Source organism: Melozone crissalis, unplaced genomic scaffold, assembly GCF_028551555.1.
Source record: "Melozone crissalis strain CALT ecotype California unplaced genomic scaffold, PUWL_Pcris_2 ptg000027l_1, whole genome shotgun sequence".
NCBI classification, from domain to species: domain Eukaryota; kingdom Metazoa; phylum Chordata; class Aves; order Passeriformes; family Passerellidae; genus Melozone; species Melozone crissalis.
In genome coordinates, this window is record NW_026535805.1 from 85,667,111 (window position 1) to 85,691,829 (window position 24,719).

At 39.4% G+C, this 24,719-nt stretch overlaps 1 protein-coding gene and 1 pseudogene across 2 annotated transcripts in view; one reads left to right on the forward strand and one right to left on the reverse strand.

Annotated features, from left to right (window-relative positions):
• Positions 1–284: 284 nt before the first annotated feature.
• LOC128939543 (kinesin-like protein KIF11-A) lies at positions 285–2,281 on the reverse strand (annotated as a pseudogene).
• A 1,703-nt stretch (positions 2,282–3,984) lies between these two features.
• Positions 3,985–24,719, forward strand: part of KLHL32 (kelch like family member 32) — a 118,891-nt gene continuing 98,156 nt past the window's right edge. Inside the window, exon 1 of one of the 2 annotated variants that reach the window (XM_054279703.1) lies at positions 3,985–4,064. The gene's annotated coding sequence lies outside the window, so the exon portion shown is untranslated. Of the gene's footprint in view, positions 4,065–22,687; positions 22,760–24,719 lie in introns of those variants that run through there. The other variant, XM_054279706.1, reaches the window with a different exon arrangement.

Sequence of the window (24,719 nt, forward strand, 5' to 3'; positions counted from 1 at the left end):
TGTAGCTCTCATGGGTGAATTCCAATGCTTTTAAAATTGGCAAATAGTTTGTTTTAGTTCCAGAAGTATGTCAAGGATCTTTGAACACAACTATTTGTATTCTTGATATGCATATAATAAAATGTATTGTAGGATATATTCTCACAGTGCAGTAGTTCCAAACTGCATCTACTGAAATCTTAATGCAGAACAAAATATCAAATAAAAACTACAGATCTCAATCATAAACCTTCTGTTCTCTAATGCAAACACTGAAGCTACTGTTTCTTGCTGAAGAAGGACTGTTACTGATCCATAAAGCTGATTATCTGAGCAGTTTTAAATTCCCTCCATTTACCAGTATCCTGAAATGCATTTTTTACATTGCTAAGAAGTTGCTGAGAACAGACTATGGATTCTACCAGCATCTTCTTTCATGTCCATGAAACATATGGCCATAAACTACCATTTATGTCCTTGAGCTTTTGAAAGAAATTATCCAGAGATGCAGTAAACTTGTTTTGAAGCAGAAGTTTTGCTATTGGCTAGGTCAGTAGTTTGCAGATAAACATTTTCTTGCCCAACAGTGATGGCAGTCATCAAACTTGCATTTTTTTGGCAGTATACAAGCTAGAGTTCTTCTGCATCTCCTGTGCCAACAGGTTCAGCTGGCTTTAAAGTGAGGACACTAATTCATTTGCATTCTTTGTATATACACACTTTTCCATTTCCACTTCTCCTAAATTCCCACAGTACATTGCATCTGAGAAAAAAAAAACAACAAAAACCACAGGCTGTTTCTGTAATTTTTCAGAGTGAGACAAAGATCTCCTAAGAAGATATTAATTGTTTTCATGGTCCTCGATCTCATCAACCAGAAAATTTCCTTATGTTATTCTGAAACAAACAGTTTAGTTCCAGGACAATTTCTGCCATTGCTGTCAAGACATTTAATGCTCCTGCTGATCCAGATATTTGCTTCTCAGTCAACTTGACTGAATGGTTCAGCTTTACTAGCAAATAGCACAGTCCTATTTTGTTACACATTTTCAGACACTTGAGAAAGTTCAGTGGTCAGCAATTTTTAACAGAGCTAAAAGACCCTGATACAACTAGTGCAAATACATTATCTGCTGAACAACTGACAGATAGGAGGACACCTATAAATTACGTGTAAGATGTCAACATCTGTTGCTGCTTCAGGTAGTTCTTACTGAGTGTTGTACTTTATTGACCAGAACATTAATTTCTCCTGCAAATCCATTTGGATGATAGCACTGCTATCAACAGCTCTCTTATGACACAGTTTTGTAAGCAAAACATGATTTATCTTAACAGTACTGACCAAATGGCTGACTGTGCCGTGAAGTTTTTGTGTATTCAGAACTGAAACCATATATTCTTTCTGAGCTAGAGGAATCTTGGTTTCTTGCAGATCTGTCTGTGCTTAATTTCAGTTATTTCTCCTTGAGCTGCAGATCTGTTTTCATTGTTTCATTGCTTTTATTAATTGAGAATGGTTTAGTGATTGTTTTTACTACTTTTTCCATGGTGCTCATTATCTCAATATCCTCTGTAACTTGTTCTCCCAAACTTTCAGCTTTTCTTTTAAGGTCTACACGAATGAAAATACAGATTCCATTTTACTCTCGTGCAGCAGAGGTCTCCTTTCAGGTGCTTAATCTCTTCAATATCTTCCTCAATAACAGCTCCTTTTGGCAGCTGCTGGTTAACTGAAGGTTCCATCACGTTTTTTGCTCTGTGAGCATACTCCACTGCACTCTGTTTTCCCTTGGGATTCACAGATGTGGGAGAAACTCTGGATATTACTGATGTCCTTTTTGTTCTCTTAGAGTCTTGAAGGATCCTCTTAGGATGTCTTCTGTGTCTTCTTCCACAAGAGCAGCAATAACTCTTTCATGGTTCAGGATAGATCACTTGGTATTTCCAGCTTCATAAACTCTTTTATCAACTGAAGTGTTTTTACCTCATGCAAGTGTATATTCCCAGTTTGAACAAGCTCTTGTTCATCTGCTTGAATTACTTTCATACAAATGGTAAAGGAAAAACAGGATCAACTGGAATATGCATTCATGTAAGTGGCTGCAATAGATTTTTTTGCTGCACCTTTTTTCAGGATCTGGTAGGCTTCATTTTTGTTGTGGTCAGGTATTTCTTTGGAGCCTTTCACATTTACACATGTCTTGTATATGGGATCATTGAACATCTGCAGTCTTTCTCTAGAGCTGAGAACAGGAGTAAGATAAAAAAGCTCTTCATTATATATTTCCAGAATAGAGAATTTTACAAAAAAAAAAAAAAAAAGAGAAAAAAAGAATAAAAATCATTGTCAATCTCTGTGACTTTTTCTAATACTTAATATGTTGTATTGCTGGACTCCTTTCAGTGGTGTCCAGCAACAGAACAAGGAGCAGTGACCATAAACCAAAACACAAGATGTTCCACCTCAACAAGAGGAAGAACTTTACACTGAAAGTGGCAGAGCCCTGTAGGAGTCTGCCTAGGGAGGACAAGCAGTATCCCTCTCTGGAGGCATTGGAAACCCACTTGGATGCAATCAAAGAAAGGTACTGTAGCCATAACAGTTTTGTGTTGCACATGAATGAACTGGTTCTAATGAAGCACTGGCCTTGCCTTTATGCCTCTGTTTTGTAACTTGGCCTGATATTGCACTGCAAAGGACCAAGCTGCTTGACCCTTGACTTGGGGAAGTTTTGCATAACTACCCAAAATACTCCATAGACTGCAACTGGTGAACTAACTTTCCAGATGTTACTGTCTGCTCTGCAGATGAGGAATTGGGGCATTTCTAGATCCCTTTCACAAACACCTTACAACGGAACAACTCTTCTGTCAGTAGGCTTAACTGACAGCCCACATGCTGTAAAAGTGTCTTAAGGAATTGTCATCTGAAAAAACCTAGAACTCCTCTGATGTGACATGTATGTAAAATATAATATGGAGTTATGTTGGAGATGGGAGGCAGAGATTTTTGGGATCTACCGGTTTTGTATTAACTTCACAGATCAGAAAACAGAAATTAAACTCCTAAGAAAATCCAGTAGCAAGATGAAAACTGCTCAAAAGTAGAGGTGCTCTGTGCAATTCTCAAAATTGTATTTTCTCCTATATATTAAAGCACGTTCCAGTTTTGCTGATTATGAGTGGATCACTAATCATCCGATTTATTTTTTAATTTTCCTGAATGTTCTTCATAACCACGGGATCAGTTAGAGAGTGCGGGAAGAAAAGTTCTCACCACCTGTCAGTTTCACGTGGCGAGGCTGAAAGAACAGCATTGTTACTGAGCCTCACTGCAGAGCTGGGTCCTGTGTCCCTGCAAAGATGGCATTTGGAAAAATACAGTGGTGCAGCACTTGTATCTCAGGCAGATGTTCCTCATCACTTTTGCACTTAAGATTTTTAAAAATTCGCATTAAACCCCATAACAGCATGATAAAGCAGTGATGCCTTATTATCCTAGGATGCAGTGCTCCGATCCTGACCCTGCAGAGACCTCATCCTTCCCAGCCGTATCTCTTGTTCTAAAATCCTTTTTCCCAAATGGCCCTCTGACAGCTCTCTTGACCCCGTCGTCATCCCGCCTCGCAGGTGCTCGCCTACAAACTTAGCGCTACTTAAAGGGCTCACTCAACCAGGCCTTTTGCCCTCAGCGCTCCCGCAGGGCCGTGGCCCCGGCGGCTGAGAACCGCGGGGGCCCTCGCCTCACGGGGGCACCTCGGGCTGCCTCGCCTCACGGGGGCACGGCGGGCTGCGCTGGCGGCCCTGCCCGGCCCCGGGAGCGCCCGACCGACCGCCTCTGCCTCCTCCTCCTCCTCCGGCAGGTGCGGCCCTCCCGGGCCGCCGCTGCGCACTGGGCGGGGCGGGGAAGCTCCTCCTGCTCGGGCACCGGAGCGGCACAGCCGGGACGGCGGCTCTGCGGCGCGGGAGCTGCTGGCCCGCAGCTCGTCCCCCCGCTGCCGTCGGAGCGCAGCGGAGCGGGGCGGAGAGGAGCGGAGAGGCGGCGCCGCCACCGCCGTGCGCGGCCCCGGCACCTGCCCGAGGTGAGCGAGCGGCCGGGCCCGCGGCGGCGCCCGCGTTACCTAACGGGGACCGAGGCGGGGGGCGGCCGCCGGTCGTGCCCTGCGGCCCCGGGCGCTCAGCCCCGCTGCGCTGGGGAAGGGGGCTCCTCTGAGGAGTAGGGGCGGCGAGGGCGAGTGTCCCCGTTGCCAGGGAGACGGGTCAAGCGGCAGCTCCGGCCGCCGGGGCGCCCCCGGGCAGCGAGCGGCGCTCCCGCCGGCCTCGGCTCCGCGTAGGAGGCGGCGGGGAGCGGCCATGGGGGGAGGATGAACCCGAGCCCGGGGTGGCTCCGGGACGCCGCGAGTGCCGCTCCCGCGGGGTTGTGCGGGGACGTGCTGCAGGTGCCGGGCTGGCGGCGGCTCGGTGAAACATGGATGGCTCTGCCGCCGCGACACGGGCGCTGCGGGGCGGCTCGGGGCTTCGTGCGAGCTGCGCTCTCGCGTGCCGGCGCTCGAAGCTACTCGTTTGGCTGACAGAAATCAACCTCTTGCTCTTCTCTGGCGTTTAAATATGCGGGAGCTCGCAGCTGCAAATGATCCAGGCACCCTGATTGCTGGAACATTGGATCTGCAGCCCTCGCGAATGATAAGGTGCTGCTCAGGTAGTTGCAGCTGATGGTGGGGAAAGATTCGGTTCTCGGCAGGAAATTTCCAGTTCGGTCGATCGGGAGCAGTTCTGCCGATGCCGCAGGTTGCCGATTGCTCAGCTCGCTGCTGCCGCTCTCCCAGGCCACGGGCGCGGGGTGGATTCCGCCCGCGGAGCGAGCGGGGTCGCGGTGACAGCTGATCCACGGCTGTCACACCGAGCGCGGGCAAGCAGCGTGCCTGGCACCAGACACCGCAGTGAAACGGGAAAGAAATGGAATTGTGGTTTACCACCGGGAAATAAACTGCAGACATTGATCATAGCAAATCGCGTGACTATAGTTTTTAAAGCTTGTCGTGAATTTTTCCAATTTTGTAGGGCTAGGAAAGTGTCTTGCAAACGTTTCAAGAGAAAGTTGGGGTTAGTCTTGTTTGAGTAAATGTTCATGGCAGCATTTGTTCAGTCGTGAAAAGACCAGGAGCAGACCCAGAGGCCACAATCCTGTTAACTGTAGCACATAGGGTAAAGGATTACTGGAGCCCTGCCAATTCCTGTTGATTCTGGGATCTGCCTCCATAAAGCAGTCGGCAGGAGCAAGACCACTGAGGCGTGTTCAATTCTTCAGAGTTTTTATCTGAAAACCGTATTTGTTGTTTAAATAGATCCTATGGAAATCCAGTGATGTGATGAATAAGTAATACAGTTACCACAGATGCTTAAAAAGCCACCCATATATATATAGCTACTCAGTCACATCTCCTTGTATTATTCAAGTTTACAGATGATTACGGAGAAATTTTTTCTTTACTTTGAAAGTGCTCCAGCAAAACTCCTTTAATCTTTTGCCTGTTTTTCAGACTGTGAATAATTTGACACTGTGACACATTTGACACAAAGCACTTTACAGTTATTATGTACAAAGTACTCTGCTAGGTTTGGGTATTCTCAGAAACTGTTAGAGAATAATAAGCTCTTGATTAGTAGGACACTAAAAATAGTGTAGTTGTACCAATTAACATCTCCTAAGCACAAAATTTTTATTTTCTTTTAGGTGTCTACAATGTTTATAAAAATATTGTGTTATACTGTACATACAAGCAACAAAAGGCCCTGTTAATTCCTGTATAGGCATACATGGACAAAATGTACATTTGCGCAGCTATTGATTTGACAGATGGGGCAAAGATTGTACTCCTAATATGTCAAGAGGCAAAGAAGTTGCCTTGGGGTTTCTTTGAAAATGGTCCAGTTAGATTGGCAGGTATACCTTTCATTCATTAAAGGGAGAAAATGCTGTTAGGGAAGGGAATTTTAATATGGAAATTGAAGTGTTTATTTAACACTTTGTAGCTCAGCACAAACCACACACAAGATGAAATTAAGCACTGTTTTTACTGTCAGAATACAATGGAATATTTTAAAAGTAAAGATGACCATGCAGAAACTTAAGTTATTGATGTATTTTTATGAAAGCGAGCTTGGAAGTGAGTGTGCTTCAAACTGACTCTGAAAAAATAGTGTAGAATCTTGCCTTGGACAAGAATTATGAGATTCCTTCTGATCTTCTAGTGGAGTTGTAATCTTTCTTCAATCTTGTCTTCTTTTTAAAATAGGACACGAACAACTGTGTTTAAGATGGCAACTTCTGTTGAAAAGTCTGTGTATTGCTGATTGTGTAAGTGAATTTCACCCAGGATTTGAATTTGAACATACAAAGAAATTTGAGTAGCATCAAGGGAGGTGGTTTTGGTTCTTTTTTTTTTCCCTTTCTTTTTATTAAGGGGAGCAATAACTTTTGATTTTACAGTAAGGAGAAGTATGGTTACAAGATCAGTAGGTGATGGAAATTTATGCTGGCATGGGTCATTTCTTCAGTGGGCACTTAGAAAATAAAGTAAGTGCAATTTGAACAGAGAAAATGCTGTGTTCATTTAAAAAAGGACTTTTTTGTTGTCTATTTTTGATTCAGAATATTTTTCTTTTGCCTGAAAAGTCAGAACTTGGTGTAAACAGCTTCTGACACTGAAGATCAGCTTCTACAAAGCAGCAAAAAGGAATGTATTTAATAAGAAATCCATGGCACTGCGGTGGTATTTTTGATTGATTCTGCTGACTGGAATATGATGTGATTAATGGTCAAAAATGACGGTAATTTAATGCCACACTAGCATGGGGAAGTGATGATTATAAATTGAACTAGAAGTGGAAATTGGATTAAGTGAAAAAATGAAATTAATTTAATCACTTGTGTGAGAACAGATGACAGTTAATGGGAAAAACTAGCAAAACAAAAATATCATTCAGTGTAATTATACTTACCCACAGCAACCACATATTTGTCTCATTTTAATTCTTTTATTGAAAAAAAGAATTATCCTTCATATTTCTCATCTATCTAAGACTTTCATATGATACTTGCCAGTGTTCTCTGCTCTTAGGACTTCAATTACTCTGACTACTCTGATTGCAGAAGTGGAGAGAGTCTTATGTTTGAATTTTTTCAGTCTCTCTTCTTTGGAGATAGAGGAACAAATTTTAGCCAAAAGGCTAAAAATTTTAAGATTTTCCTAAGAAATGATTGAATTTTTAGAAACCTAATTTTTAATTTTTTTACACTTTATTCCCCACACAAAAAACCCCCAAACCCACCCTCATATTACTAACTGGTAGAGGTAGTATATCCCCTCAAATTTGTTGAATTATCTGATGCTTACACTTAGTAGTGAAAGACAGGATCCTTGACATAGTGATTTCTAAACCCTCATTTCTTTGTGTTCTGACTGTGATGGCTTTTTGACTGCTTATGAAATAAAATGAGGTCTGCTGCTCTGGCATTCCGTGTGCATACTGTATTGCATGACTGTCTGCTTGTAGATGGGATGCTTTTATTCCCAAGAGATTTTTGAAATTTTAGGATCAAATTCTGATTACCTAAAATAAGTGAAGAGTAGAAACCCTTCACAGGGTCTTGTGATTATTTAAATTTTTTTTTTATTTTAAATTTTGGCTCATGTGTGGGTTTTACCCCTGACTGAATTTTGGGCTTTGAACAGTTAGAACCTTCAAATTGAGAAGAAGCATACTTAGGAGACCATTTCTCGAGAGGCATTCCTGCTAAGCCTGAAGAAATTTCAGGGACTAGAGGCTGCTCTGTGAGGCAGCTTCAAGAGAAGAAAATGAAGCAATTATGTTGGGGTTTGACAGTTAAAACAGGGAGACCAGGAGAGCTTTGAAATTCCTGGTTCTGGGTGTTCCCATGTGAACCAGCCACCCTGAATCTGCCTGACCTTTATAGAAAGGGAAATTTCTAATGTAGTTCAGAAGGGAGCTGTGGCAGGTTCTGGGCAGCTGCTAGTCTGTGTTCTAGATTCTAGACAAATGTTCTGTCAAGATTTATCAGACAAGTTTTAATTGCATTTTAACTATAAAAATTTGCTCTAAGCTAAGTTCAACACTGCAGTCCATTGCTGGGCTTGCTGTGCCCCTGCAATGTTCATCTTCCTTTCTGGGGCAGGGGTGTTCACGGACGAGGTACCTGAATTAGGAGAACTTTTGTGCTCTTTGCTCTTAGTGCAGTGAGGTCACTGAGGGCAGAGAGCTCGTGGGAACTGGGGCAGTACCAAGGGGTCTTTATGCCCCTACATCCACTGTTAGATCTTTGAAATACAGCTTTCCTTTGGCTTGGATCAGGAAAGATGCTGTTTCAGAAAGTGACATTCCAGTAGTGAATGCTGTGCAAATTCCAGTCACACTTGTGCCAGTTGGAAGCTGTTGACCTTGCTATTGACAGCTGGATATTTCCCTCTGATGAGAAAGCAATGAAATATGTAAAAAATTATGAATAAAATAAATCAGAGGCTTCAGAACATCAATAATATTTGAGAATGCATGATTTTTCTTCCTCGAAGTTAGGTGACTACTCTCAAGAGTTATGTAAATTAAGGATTTGTTCTGCCAAAATTTCCGTAGCAATATGCTGTGGCAGTTTAGAAGAGCTTTAATTGTAGGGAATGAGCTCTGTAGGGGGATAAATATTGTAAATATTTTGATTCGAATGTACGTGAAAGTTCAGGTTGTTCTGAAGAGTGTCTTTTTCTACAACCATCTGTCTTTGTTTTTCCTGACAGGAATGATACATATAGTGGTGGTATTTGACAGTATAGATGTTGTAATGTTGGAGCCTAATTCACTTTTGTGTTTTTCCTGAGTGCTGTGATTGTTTAGGATGGATCTTAAGATTGTGGATTTTTCCACTCAGTAGTCAACTCTTCAATTTTTTTAACCCCTTATGGCTCCAGAATAACCTTTCATTCCAGTCTTCAGTAAGAAACATATTGGAAGAAATTCCCAGCATCACCAGTTTGGATTGCAGAGGGGTTTTGTTTTGAAGGTATCATATCTCAGACTTATTGAGGTCCATTTCTGCACCATTGTTAAGGCTTGATTTCTGTCCTGTATGTTTTGTTTGTTTTCTTAAAGTGATTGCTTAAGTGAAAGCAGCATTGCTTAGATTAATAACACATTTTGAAGAAGATGTGAGCAAGCTTATGGCCTTATTATGTCTGAAACATTTTCCATCAGGTTTCACTTCAGGTCAAATAAAGTAAAAGGGCTGCTGCCCTTTGTAAGCTAAACTGTGCCTCTACCTGACCTATTAAGACAAAACAGATAAAAACCTGTGGTTGAAGAAATGTCATCAGGATATGTGGAATGTATATTTTCTAGGTTTATTTTTGAAGTTTTCTAAAATTGGTCTTAATGTTTTTTTCCCCAACAACTGCATTTATAAGACAGTGTCTTTAATAATGGTTTTTTCCTGATCTAATACAGATTTTAAAATTATGTCTTTAAAGCAATAAGAAGGTGGTTCTCCTTTTGAGGGGATACATCTCCGGTGATTTTTGCCTTTTCTCTGTTAGTTTTGAAAGCCCCCTTTCAATCATTGACCTATATTTTAGTTGCATAAAACAAAAGGAAAAAGAAAGAACTGAGGTGATATTTTCAGAACAGAACTGGGACTTTGACTTCAGTGATCTGTGGAGATCAAAATAGAGGTCTCAGCAAGGCTGAACTGATGTGCTGCCTTCTTGTGGGGATAAAAGTTCCTGCTTTGTGAGTTTGGTGTATTCCTTAGCTGAACTCCCTTTTTTTTTTTTTTCACTTTTTCTGTTTCTGTAGAAAACTCAGACAAACAGGAAGGGATCAGAACTCCTTTCTGGCTGAGCCATAGTGCATCAGCACTGTGGAGTGCACTGGAGAGTGTGCCATGCCCCTGCTGTGCTGGGCTTCCCATCCTCACTGAGGTTACATTGAAGTACACTTGGCATTTCTTGTGGTCTGGGGTTACTTTTGCATATAAATGCAAAAGGGAAAGTAGGGAAAGTGTAGGGAATTGCTTGTAAAGAAGGTGTGTAGGAAATTGAATGATGGCAATGCAAGTGAAGTCTCATCCATTTGCATTTCATGTATGTGGCTCCATCCTCCAAACACACAGAATTGCAGAAACTTACATGTTGCTGTAATGTAAATAGAAGAACTAGATGTGCTTTGCTTGCTTGCTTACTTAGGGAGGATAACTATGAATGGAGGTGAAACAAAAGAAGGAATTCAGCATTACAGAGTAAGTCAAACTCCAAAATGTTTCGGTAGCCAGGGCTGGCTACCTATTACAGGAGGAAGCTCTCCTGGGCCAGTGTGACTGGGTCCTCAGGTATATATTTAGTTTGAATTATGCAATTTCGTTTTTTTTGTTTGTGTGCGGTTTTTTTGTAGTTAGTTTTTTTGTTTTGTTTCTTTTTATTAAATTTGTTAATTTTTTCAATTTCTTTAAGACCTTTTGATCAGGTTCATCATGCACAATGGCATCAGATTCCATGCTTCACATCTCTGCATGTAAATGACAGCAGATGAGAACAAGTCCCACATAAAATTAGTGGAGTTTATATTCCTTGCAACTGTTCTCATTTCCCCAGGCTTCCCAATCCACCATAGTGCAACTCTGCCTTAAGGGCTGGAAAGCTGCTAAGACAGGCTGTTTGAATTTACTGTCTTTGCTAATTAGAACTAACTCTTGCACTATGGACTTGCATTGATTTTTAGTGGTGTTGCTGGGTAGGTGAGGAGAGTTAAGGCTCTTGTAGCAGAACCTTGTCAGTTGTAATTTGTCGCAGTTTTAGACATAAATACCTCCAGCCTTCCCCCTCCCTCTGCACATACTGTAGAGCTGGAGGAGTAGAGAAAGTGCCTGCATTTTGTCTGGTTGTGGGCACTGTTGTGGGATGTGACTTTGGGTTTGTACCATGACACCAGTGGCAACACAAGTGTCACCTGTGCTCTAGGGCAGTACTGTGTGGCAGAGCATGGGACATGCAGGGGGAGAGAAGTCAAAGCATCTTCAGTGGCATAGGCTGATTCTGTGAACTACACAGTGTGTTTCTACATTTTGTCTTGTCACTGGCCTGTGTACTTTGAGTGTTGAAAATTGTTGTGGAAAACCCAAGGAGTGAATTTTCATAGGCTGTGTCTTTGGTTCCTGATATATTTATTCTTTGGCCCTGGTAGTGAGGGAAATTACTGTGTGATCACCAAGTAGCCCATAGCAAACCAGATCAAGCCCTGAACACCTAAAAGGAAGAAAAAGAAAACTGGTCATATAGCCACAGGGATCTAAAGATATCAGAGGGAAGGGTGGGGTTCTGCTGTTTGTTTGGGGTTTTGTGACTTTGTTGTTGTGGTTTTTTTGTTTTGTTTGGGTTTTTTTCTGAGCTAGTTGGTATATGGTTCTATGGAAAGAAAGAAAGAAAAAATGTAGACAGAAGTGTTTCTTCTGCTGAGACCTGGAGAAGGCACAGAAGTCTAAACACTTGTCCATTCTTTTTATAATTCAATTTCTGCTGCTAATTAAAGACCAGAGGTTAAAAATTATTTAATATCTTAATTTTAGGTATTTCTCCTTGAAAGAGCAATTTTTCTCCAAGTAAAGAAAAGTTGTGTCTCAGACTAAGGAGGGCTAGAGAATGGTTGAAGAAAATCTTGAGCTGTAAATTCAGAACCTTCTATTTGAAGGGGGAAAAAAGCCCCTCTATCTGTTGTCGACTGAGGTTGTTTTCCATCTCTATCTCTGTAACACACATTTGAAAACTGTCAGAAGAACCAGACTTTATCAGAAAATTCCATCTAATGGGTTTGCGACACCTTATGCATCTTGTTTTGACACAAGAAATTCTGCAGCTGTACTGGCTTGAGGAACTCCTGATCCCTCTGCCCTCCTGCTGCAGCTTCTTGCTCGTGTGCTTTGCTGGCATCCCTGTTTGTGGAGGCACGTTGGGGATTGGATCACCAGCATGTCTCTTACAGCTTTAACAAAAAATAAAAAACCTCCCCCTAAAAATTAAAAAGCAGCCCCACAGAAGTCTCTCTTAAACCAGGTCAGGCAAAAGCAGGAAGTATGGAAGCTGAACTTTTACCCATTCTGTCTTGAAAGAAGAGAAAGTTGCTTTGACCTGTGATGAATATATGCAGACTAGAGAAAGGCATGTGGACTGTAAGTGTTAAGTTTTCTTTTATATAGTCGGGGGTAAAAGGTGTTAAAACAGTGGGTTTATTTAGCAATTTCTGGCACTGATTTGTAGTAAGCAAATGTTTACACTGCAGCTTGCCATAAATAAACAGAAGGGTGTTTGGAAGCCCTGACCAGCTTTTGTGTAGGAGAGAGCAGTCATAACAAACTGGTTCTGTGAGAAACTGAAAACAAATAAAAGATGAGCTGTTATTCATGCTTTGCAAAGGCAGAAGAGACTGTGAACAAAAGAAGCAAGTAATTTTCAAATACTGAAAAACACTGTTTGTGAACCTGGGATGAATTTCTGTAACATTTCATATTCTCCTGTTTTCAGAGTTTAGAAAATCTAAAGAAAAGAAGGGCAAATGATTTTAACCAACTCCAGCCTCAGAGAAGGGTGAAAATCTTTACTGCATTCAATAGTGCTGTGAGTCTTTTATATCTCCCCAAGATATTCCCAAGAACATTTGCTACCTGTTTCTGACTGTTAACAATCTTACAGTCACTTAATATGCTGTAGTTAGCTAAACGAAAGAATTCTTTCAAAAATCCCCTAACAAACCTTTTCCCACAAGGAAAGCTCTTCTTTTAGTACTCAATGAGATTATTACCCACTACAAGGAAGTTATTTTCCTTATTATTTTGTTTTCTTGGGATTTTTTGAGTCTAACAGTACAGTATAATGAGATAGGGAGGCAATAGGGCATTTCCAGTTGGGCAGCTGAAGGATAGATTTATGGATTTTTTTAAGTAGTTAAATAGTACCAAACCCCAAAATCAATATTCTGTTTTTATTTGTACACATAGTTTTTGTGATTGAGTAAAGTCTGAGAATCTTAGTAGCTGATAACTCATGTTGACTTTTTTGCAATTTTTTTTGTGGTTTTCATACAACTACAGCAATATACCAGAGAGTCTCTAGCCTTAAAAGAGAGACTAGACTCAGACTTGGAATGGAGCTGACAAAATGGTAATAGAAATAATGGCTAAGACGGAATCTTTTTCTTAGTTATTTCCTGTGTGGAATGGAAATATAACTTCAACAATCGTAGGTTCTTCACATAGAATCTCTTGGTTGTAGGGTTCCACTGGAGCCAAGTAGGCAGAGAGATTGTATTAATAGCTCAAATCAAATGTCTTTGTGACTGTGATGGTAGGAAAAAGAAATATGTTTTACAGAAGGAAGAGATGAGATGAAACCTTCTACATTAGGGCATACCAGTTGACTGTGCTCTGTAGAGATACCCACTAAGCTCTGAACAAATCGGCAAAATATGTAGGAGCATTATTTGTGGTGTGGTATTTTGTGTGAGCAACACGTTGAGAAATTACTTGTATGTCTGCAGGCCTCTGCATTGGGCTATGTTGAGTGCAGGTGAGGTGGTGATCCCTTGGGAGCTGCAGGTCAGTAAACTCCAGTCCAGGTTCAGAAATTTTATTCTCTCTCTCTCTCTGTGAGAAATAGACTTCAAAGGCCACACTTACATGGTAATAAGTTGGGGAAACTGAGTCCTAATAGTATTGCTGCATCAGACTGTGATTCATCTTTGAGATGTTTGTGTTGCAAGTAGCACTTACTGTAGGAATTTCATAAATAGCTTTTAGTTCTAATTAGTGTGCAGATTGTGCTCTTTCTCTCCTGAAAAAAAAAGGTGACAAGAGACTTTATTTGGTTATCTTGAAATTGGTATAAATACAGAGGTAAAAACTTGGATCTGTTTTTCAAATATAACCAAGAGTTAGGCTGAGAGCAAGCTAGTGGTGAAGCCAGTGGTGATGCAAGAGCTGCTATATGCTCAGTGGCTGCAACACTGTCAGAGCAACAGGTTAAGGTGCTTTCAAGGTGGGGAGAGATCTTTCAGAATTTATTTATTTATTTATTTATTGGAGATCAATTGTCTCCTGATTGTTTCCGGGGGGTGACTGTAATGTTGAATAACTGAAGTAAATGAATAAACCTGGCTGAAGTAGTCCTGAAATTCTTGGCTGCATTAGGGACCTTACTGTCCAGAGATGGGAAAGAAGCAGTGAATGTGTGCTTAGAGTGCTGGATCATGTACAATGCAATGGCTCAGTTCCTTGGCAAGGTGAGGAGCAGTCTGTCCCCTGCAAATTCTCTGATTCAAATCCAGCTTCTTGTGTGTGTGTGCCATTTGGTAAAGAGAAATCAAGCACAATTTAATTATCCTCTTAGTCCTTGGATGTATCTGCAGTATCCTTGGGCTTGGCCATTGGAGGGAACGAGGGGGTGCTTCAGGCCATCTTTGTGCCAGTCAGCATTTTTTGGGCCAGTGTGTCTCTGTTCCCAGCTCAAGACACTGATGAATGGCTTCTACTTGTTATATCATTGAATGGCTTTTAGTCTTAGCATTGTCATTCTCAAGCATTCAAAGTCTAAAAGTCAGTTCGCAGACATCAGTAATCCCATTTATTCAGACATTCCCCAGAAGGAGTCATGAGCCTGGTGTTAGATTATGTTTTCAGGCTTCTCTCAGTAATCTTCAGCCCTATAAACTTTATTTTTTTTTGTGAGGTGAGAGCTTCAGGTACAGTTTTATTCCAGGAGAAGCATTTGGTGACAGGGAAGGAGACCACCATGACTGGTTTATTTTGGCTATTTCAAAACTTAAAATGTTTATTTTCTGATCACAGCTCACCTGTGGTTTCCACAAAACTATTCTCTAGTGTTAGAACCTGAATTAGAATTTTCCTTCCTAAATCAGTCTGTGTCTAATTTTGATGTAGAAATTCAATTGATATTAAGGATCCTGTCCCATAGAGATGTACTAACAGTGATATATTTAAATTTTATTATTTGCTGTGGTCCAAATGTAAAAGCAACCTAGATAACTTCCATGTGGGAATAGAGGCTGGGAATCTAAACTAATGAAAAAGTGGCTGGAGTAAAAATGATGTGGAAGTGTTCTGATACAGCTGATGTGGAAATATTCTGATACATCTGATTCTGATATAAGTCAGAATAATATAGGAAAATACAGTAATTCAGATTCCTCCCAAGCAAGTGAAATTTTTAAAATTTTGCCACGTGTAGTATAGAATAATATTTTTTTTTTTGACATAGGCAGTTTGATTTTATCACCATTCTTTTGCGGAGTTGGTTGTCCTTTTTATGTCAGCAAATGTTGCTTTTTCTTGTTTAAAAGTTCATAGCAGCTGGAATCAAATAGTTTACTCTCAAATGAGAGTGATTATTAAGAAGTTAATCTCTGATCCTGCTGGTACCAGCAATATTTAATGTCTTTTAAATAATTTAAAATGCTAATGTGAGATCTTGTACATAAAGTGCACAGTTAAAGCACTTAACAACGTAAGATCTAGTCAAATGAATTGTTTGATGAAAGTTTTCTTCCACTACCAAAAATATCCCAAACCAGCCAACACTGAAGTGAATACCCGTACCCAAACCTGTGTAATACAAGCTTGGTAACTCTGTGTTTTGCTAAATATATTGTGGATATTTCTATTTTAGTTAGAGCTTTGACTTCTTTGAGTACTTTAATAACATTTTTAGGAATGAAGGGATTATGTTGGCCTTACAAGTGTCCATGAAGAAGAGATTTGGAGGAAGAAATCTCTTCAGGACTCTCTTTTAGAGTCCTGGAAAATATTTTCTGGGATATGGTAGTAACAGCAATAGGCCACTGTTGTCCCTTTGGTAATTCATAGTTTCATTTTGTTTTGATTTTCTTCTCTACCTGGCAATGTGGTTTTGATGGAGATGTCCTCTGTGGCCTCTAGGAGCATTCAGCATCATAGTTAGCAGAATTGTCTTTCCAGAAGGCTTCTTAGTGTGTGTCAATTCTGGTGCATTCTAATTTGTTGCCTTAACGTTTGATTATCAGAAACATTACATTTAAAAGCAAAACTTTTATTGATTGTTGGAAGTTTATTCAAGATGCTTTAAATTGCTTGGATTTCTTTTGGTTGATGACCATCTGTTGGAAAACTTTGAAAATACCTTCACTGCACCTTAGTTAAGGAAAATAAATTCTTTTGCTCTTTGTCAGGAGTCATTCAGGGCTCAGCTTACTCTCTGGAATAGGAATGTCTAGTGCCACTTGAGATACTGATGCAGAGGGGACTGGATGTCCTCTGTGTCCTGTGTCATCTTTCTTATCTACACATGAAGATGTCTTAGATACTCTACAGGGTCTGAAATAACAGTACATTTCTGTATATTATCAACTGAATTCAAGTATTATTTGAGTTTAATTGGAAAGATCTTTTTTTAAATTAAAGGTTTTTTAATGCATATATTGCTTACAAAGTATTATTTTTGGTTATCAAGTGAAATAATCATCAAACTTCATATACAGTAGTTGCACATGTATTGCCACCAAGTTTTCCTATCCTTCAAAAAAAAAAAAAAAAAAGGAAAAACTACTGGCTTATGACAAAAGAAGTGTTTGGTGCTACAGTACATTTGGTTTGGATTGGTATTATTTCTAGACAGGAGTTTAAAGGCAGTTCCAATAAATGGAAAAGACTGAAACTCATAAATGTGCCCTACTGGGACACCTAGCAGAGATGTGGAGGCATGTGTGTTTGCTATGGTTTTGATAGAATTTCCCCCTTTTGCCCCTTCTGTTTCCCTTTATGAGATAAAGTGTCTTCAAGGAGATTGGAATGTGGAATAAATAGTTCATATGGGACTAATATGCTCTTGCATGCATGCAGTACATTTATAGTCTTCTCAGCTGTACCACAGAGAAGCTCACAAAGAACAGAATTGTCTGGGTTGGAAAGGACCTCTTGACATAATTTAGTCAAAGCAGGGTCAGCTAGATCAGATTGTTCAGGATGGTGTCCAGAAGTGTTTTTAATATCTCTAAGAATGAAGACTCCACAAGCTCTCTGGGCAACCTGTTCTGATGTTTAACAATTCCTCCCAGTAAATAGCATTTTCTAGTGTTAAACAGGAATTCCATGTCTGTTAATGTATGCCCATTAAGTTATGGAAGAAACAGTGTTTTAACTTGAATTATAAGTAGCTATTTGTAGTACTTGGTGGTTTTTAATAAGGTAATTATTACCCTTAAAATTAAAAAGTAAATGTTTTAGAAACAAGGAAACAAATGCCTTTTTTATTTTTTCATCCTGTTTGGCACTGTTTAGCTTTCTCAAATAGGGTAGGATTCTAGTGATTGCATTCAATTCACAAACTTCAGTTAGGCATGTAGGTCTGTCTTAATAAATCATCTGATGTTTGGTTCTAGGAGCAGTATTCACAAACCCTAGAGGTGCTGAACTTACCAGTTTAATGTCCTGGTAGTGATAGATGCTTCAGAACAACGACTCAACAAGCTGCAAGTTGCTTGCATGTATATAAAGGGAAGAACAAGATGTCAGTTTAACTGATAGAAAAAATCAGAAGTGTACAAGTATTAAATTCTTCACTTCTGCTAGTAAGCACCTACGTGTAGCCTTATGCAGTCTTTCATAGGTGGCCTTGGGAATTTAAACACCAACTTGTTTTAAAAGAAAAGTTTTTACTTCTCTTTTGAAATGTAGCTTCTATTTTGTTTGGTTGGGTTTTTTGTTTTGTGGTTTTGGTTTTTTCATTTGTTTAAATAAACTAAGAAGTATTGATGCAACATTTGCCTAAAAATGGATCTGAGTCTGTCTTTAAATCTGTGTGTATCCAAAGGATTTAAAGTATTAATTCTTGGATTGTCTCTGAAAAGCAGAGACTAGAGCACATTTAAAAATCTGATGTTTCCAAGCAAGAACTTATATGTTTCTCTATTAACCTACATGATAGAGCTTAATTAGAGTGATATTTTTCTTTAGGAAAAAGGATTTCCTTAAACTGAATTTCTTAAGATGTTGTCAAAGTTATGACTCATGCTACAAATATATGCATCTTCACTGTGAGTTTTTTTAGACTATATTTCCTGTCACCTTCCCTCCCTAGCTGGTATGTCCCTTCTGCTGTGAGGGAATTTTTTATTTGTTGTATTGACACTAGGTTTTAATGACAGTGGTCAATATCAGAACATTTTCTATGTAGCTGGTCTGGTACATTGAATAAAGTCTGTGTTAGAAATGAAACGTGTTGAGTAAAGATGAGAGAAAAAAGATCTCCTATTTCAGTAAAATACTATAATACAAAATCTAGATGCTGGATAAATCCTTGGAGAAAAAGAATCCACTAACTCTGTCTCAGCTTGGTCAGGGCGTTCAGCTGTTTTCCAGCATATGAGGTTGGGTGTCCTGATGTTTTCCCTTGTGTTCCCAGCAGATAAGTGAACCACAGCTTCCTGTGGTAGGAACTGTACCATTCCCAACTGTCCTAATGCTTCAAAAGCTCACACTCTAGCAGATTGCACTCACAGGGAGCAGGGAGAAGGCCACAGTTCCTTGAGTAAATCTGCCCATTGATATCCCTCTTGAGCTGAGAGCATTTTTCCTTCTAATGTGGTAAGAGCTTTCTCCTTTGTCCAAGTAAGGTTTGTACAGTCCCGTGTGTATGGCAAAGCTCCTGCAGATTTTTGTCTGTGGGTGCAAAAAATCCATCTGACATTTTCAGTGCCACTTTGCTTATCCCAGACCAGGCTTATCTGTGTGCTTGTCTAGCTAGGCTCATTGAGGTTATAGAGGTAGCAGTGACTGTGTAACCATGTTGCTGGTGGTGAATATAAGAAATTGTGGTCTTACAGTAAAAAAATATGGAATGATGGAAATTCTGTCTTTCCTAAAATACAAGGGTTTTTTTTTTTTTTTTGGTTTTTTTTTTTTAATCTGCAGAAGGCAGTGTAAAACAGGGTAAAGAGCTAGAAGCAGAGATGATTGTGCAGGCTTAACTGCTTATGGCTTTTGTGATTGCAGTGCGTGATAGAACTTGGAAACTGGCAACCCTCTCCGCTCTCTCCCACTGCTTCTCACCCACAAACAGAATTTATCTGTAAATATTATTTATTCTGGTCATCTAATTAGTTTTGATTTTCTCTTTCAATCTAGATTTCATTAATGCTTAAATCAAATATATCTTTTTAGTAAAGAAGTGTTTCAGTGGATCTGAGTTTCTTGTAAGGAACAGGTCTAAATTAGATGGATTCACTTCAGAGCTCTAGCACACTTCAGGTCCTGTCACTCCTACTTAAACTTCTAAGTCAATTATGAAAAGCTACATGTAGAAATTCCTTTTATACTTGAAGGACCTTAAAGCTAAACAGTAATACAGGCATCCCTGTAATGCAAGAGTTTATGGTGGAATGGCATTAGCCAGGCTTTTAGAAGTTTTGATGAAATTCAAGGGTAGAAAAAGGGCCCTAAGGGAGTTCAAACGTTCAAGTTTTTAGAAGTGATGGAATTAGGAATACCTGTGCTTTTTCTTGTAGTAAGCTGATTGTAAGGAACTTTAGTTTTGGTATTGGAGCACATGGCTTTTTGCCTTTTCTAGCATTCTTAGTTTCATGAGCATGTAATCCTTTGACACTTTTTCAAAGGTAAATGAAAAAAATCTTGAAGAGCTGTACCAACTGAATGGAAGAGCATCATGATTGGAACCATTAGCACTAAGATAAGTAAACTGTCAGGAATTATTCACTATAATCCATCACAGTCAGCAGAAAGGGAAAGCAAATGTTCTGTAGCTGTTTCTCCACAAAAAATAAAGTGCAAAACTTGGTGATCTTGATTTCTAGTCTAAAATCTGGATGGAATGGGCTTTAATAGACATTGATTCTTTTATTTGCATGCTTCTAAATCTGATGGTTTTGACATGCACACATTTTAGCCCAGGATCTTCCCTGCCCTTGTCTCTTTGCCTTGTCTGTGTCTAATTGTCCAGCAATTAGAATCATTCCCTGATGACCTCTGGCTTCTCTTCCTGTGATTGCACTGTAGAAAAATCCATTACTTCTACTCTATTTTCTCAGATACTCATCTGATTTTAGTACTGTGTACTATTCCCCTGTTTCCACTACCCCTTTGCAAAAGAAGCAGCCCAGGAAATAGCTGTAGCTGGTCTTCATCACCAGCTTCCTCCGTTCTGTTTTTGTTTCTTCTTCCTACTTCTTTCCCTCTTGGCCTCATCAAAATGTGTTTCGTTATCAAGGTGAATCACACTCTGCCCAATTTGCTTAAAGCTGTCAGAAATCTTTTCTCATAACAGGAAGGAGTTTGCAAATATCTTTGTTGTCTTATATTGAAAGAGTGGAGGAAAAGTCCATAAGCCAATTATATATCTAGTTCTGAGGTCTTCAATACAAGGAATGATGACTTGTTAGAAAGGGTCCAGGGAAGGATCACAAAGGTTGTCAAAGGGCTGGAGCACCTTTCCTGCAGAGACAGGCTGAGCCAGTTGGGATTGTTCAACCTGGAGAACAACTTGGAGCCTGGCCTCACAGTGGCCTTAAGTAAGAGACTTTATAAAGAGGAGGGAGACTGACTTACACAGCAGGTAATGATAGGAGAAGAGGAATCAAGGTTTTACAAGGTTTAGGTTAGATGCCAGGGAGCAATTCTTTATTCAGAGGGCAGAGAGGTACTGGAACAGGTTGCCCAGAGAAACCTCGGATGCTCCATTCCTGAAGGTGTTCAAGGCCAGGTTGAATGGGACTTTGAGCCACCTGGTCTAGTGAACCCTGCCCATGGGAGAGGGGGTTTGGAACTAAATGGTCCTTAAGGGCCCTTCTAACCCAATCCATTCTGTGATTCTTTGATTCTATATGGGGTAAAGTTGATAGGGATTTTAGTGATCAGTTACTCTATGACTTGAATATTTTTTCAAAATACAAACATGGAAGTCAGTAACCTGTTGCAGTGTTTTGATGTTTATAGAGCTGTCCTGAAAGTACAAGTTATATGGAAGTATAGTTCTGCCACCCTGTGGCTACTGAAGGCCATTCTTAGAAGGTACATGTTTATTTAACTGCTGGTAGTCACAGCCTTTTAACTTCATGAAAGCTATTTCACAGAGAAAGTTGAAGGGCTATTGCAGGTCCCATAGAGATGTATAAACTCTCTGTGTTTTTATTGAAATATATAAATAGTTGTTCACTGGAAGTGCCATTTAGACACATAAGTGATCACCTCAGCTATGCAAGACTATACACTTAAGAAATATCACTTTTCTTAGTATTTTTATGTGATTTTTTAATGTTTCAGTCATAGATATGAAAAGTTCACGTGACCCAATTGTTAAGATTGCAGACTACAGTACTGTGTATTCCTATCTGATGTAGTCTATATGCAGATTTGAAGTAGTTTCAAAAACATGTTTATATATTTTTGACTCTTAATAATCTAGCAAAGAGTAATTGTTGTTTTCAATAAAAGCATCTTGATAGTTGATAAGCCTTAAAAATCTAAGGCTTATCTGAGTGAGGTTGACCCCATTTCCAGCCACACCTCACTATTGTATGTCCCTTTCCATGTTTGTTTCTAGAGAGTTTTGTTTCTATCGGGAGAAATAATGATGAGCTTTCTAGTTAAATTTCTGTTGCATTCCACTGCAAAGCATTCTGACTTGCTTTAGAGGAACCTTCCACATTTGTGGACCTATTAGAGCAGATCCAGAGGAGGGCCACAAAGATGATCAGAAGGATGGAGCACCTTTCCTATGAAGGCAGGCTGAGAGCTGGGGCTGTGCAGCAATGAGAAGGCAAAGCTCCAGGGAGAGCAGCCTTCCAATACCTAAATGGGGCTTGTAAGAGGGTGGGAGAGGGAGTTCTTATGAGCGCATGTAGTGACAGGTCAAGGTAAACGGGACAAAAGGTTTTAAACGGCAAGAGAACAGGTTTATTTTAGATAAAGAATTAGGAAGAAATTCTTCACTCAGAAGGTGGTGAAGCCCTGGAACAGGTTGCCCAGAAAAGTTCTGGTTGCCCATGCCTGGAAGTGTTTAAGGCCACGTCAGATGCGGCCTTGAGCAAACTGGTCTAGAGAGCGGCATCCCTGTCCCTGGCAGGTGATTGAGACCTAGATGATCCTTAAGGTCTCTTCCAACCGAAACCATTCTATGATTTTGCAACAAACATGACAAATTTTCTAAAAAAGTAAGTTTAGACTGGAAGAATGGGGTTCTTGGATTTTTTAATCGAATGAAAATGCAAATCAAATTCCAAAATAACATGCAATTATGGATTGCAAACTAATCAAGTCCCCCTGTCTTTTATTTCCTTTTTATAAGGTCTAGAGAAAAAATCTTGAAAGCATAGTTTTGCAAAGTAATAAAGATTTTGGTTTGTGCCAGCAGTAGAATGCCTTAAAACTGACTAGAGACCTTTTGACTTGTCCCTTAAAACAACTGTGAACTCAGTGTATGGATTAGGTACTTCATTTTGAGATTGCTTTGCATATTTGTTGCCTGTCTTTCAGAAAGATGAGAAAATAAGTTCATAGAGAAACAGAATAGTTTGGGTTGGAAGAGACCCTTGAAGGTCATCTAGTCCAGTCCCCTGCCATGACCTGAAATTTCTTCAATGAGATCAGGATCAAGTTGTAATATTGTTTTCCCGACCATGATAAATGAATCTGCTGGAAGTTATGTCCTGCTCCTTTCAGCAGGTGAGTAATTAGTATCATGGCTTAAATGACAGCAACATTGAGTGCTCTGAAAAGCTAAGATGATAGTGCACAAAGGCTTGTTACTACAGTTGTATAAAACTATCATCTTTTTTCAGATGAAATGAGTGAAACTGTGTGCACACATCCTGGAGAGCAAACCTTGTCTTCAAATTCACCAGACTTCATCTGTGTAGTTTCCAGTTAGTTACATGATTGTCCATGGTTTTATCACTGGAATGCATCAACCTCTTTCTCAGGTGGTAGTTTGGGTAAAATGTGCCTAAGTTACACAGCTGACCATGAGCCTGGCTTTTTATCTGAAGGTGTATTCAGAAAATACCTTCTGAATGCTGATACATTGAGATATGTAGAAGGTATAATGCCACAAAGAAGATATAAAGACATAAAGATGCTGTTCTACTCATACAGCCTTCAGCCTTGTTATTTCATTTTATGTTTTTGTGGCTTAAAATCTTAATTATTCTGTGAAGTCACATGGTAATTTGGTAGTAATAGAAAATAAACCTCATTATTCTAATTGACTATAGCTGATGGCCTGAAGATAGCAATGACCTTTCCAGTCTCACAAGAAACTAGTTTATAATTAATCAGAAGACTGTAATAGTTTGAATTTTTTGTGGTTTTATTTTGTATTTATTTTGCTGAATTTTTTCTTGAGGTATTTTGACTGACTTCTGTTTTCCCAAACAAGTCCAGATTTTCAATTTTTTTCCCTTAATTTTGTAATTTACATTAAATCTAAGGGGTTTTTCAGTACTATGAAAGCTTTTTCTTTAAATTCACTGTATTGAGGGAGTAAATTAGTTGAGCAGCTTGTGTTTGAGCTGAGTGCTGATTTCACTGACAACATTGAGTAGCGGCAGAGTTTTTCTCACACTTGACATTCCTGAACTTTTTTTATGGAATGAGAAAAATATTTCAATTCTCAAAGATCCCATTGAAAAGAGGAAAAAGTGTTGTCTCCCAGGCATGTGGGAAAAGTATGTTAATATACTCAAAAGAGCAGGTTTGCAGTCAAACTTTAAATCTGTTTCCAAGTGTTTTCCTTTTGATAAATTAATCTGGCAGAGATGTGATTTAAAAAAGTAGAAGATAATGTTGTCCATTATTTTCTCTCAATAGTAAATCCATAGTTTTGTTTCTGAAGAGATTCTGAGAGAAAGTGAAGCATGGCTTGAAAGGATGATTTATTTTGACTTAGTAAAACCACAGGCAGAAGCAGAAGCTCATGTGAATAAGGAGCCAGGCTGGAACAGAGAATTGCCATGGGTAAATCTTAATGGTCTAGTTCTGTATCCATGGCAGCCTCTGTCAGGATGTGCTGTGATGCCATTCTGGAATGAAATTGATATAGTGTACTTCTGTTAGCTTCTAAATGTTGTATTTTCTTTTTTTAAAAAGGCCAAATTGAAACCTTTTTTTGACCTGTCAAAGTGAAAATCCAATTTCATTGCATACAAATGCTTTATCTTCACAACTTATCCAGTTGTTCAAAATTCTACTTTTTTGCAAGAAAGAGCTCATGATCCCTTCAGTTTGTCCATGCATCTAACTTGAAGTGGTGTGGGTTTAAGTGGAAATGTTTTCCAATACCTAAAATACACACTTCGAAAAGGAGTGACTGGAGGGAAAGAAGATAACTAATTAAAGATAACTGCTTGAAAATGCAATATATCTTTAAAATTATTTATATATTCAGTATTTTTAGTCTTTGTAACCAGTTCTTGAGCATGTGAATTTAAATAATTTTCAATGTAAAGTAGTTTGGCATACAGCAAATTTAATATAAGTAATGCTGAGTTACTATTTTCCAACATAACAACAGTCATAATTAAGAATATTAGTAAATATATCAAAATGAAACATTGCTATCAGAAAAGATACATTATCTGTACCCAGGGAAATGGAAAAACACCCCACATTTAATGTAAAGTTTTAT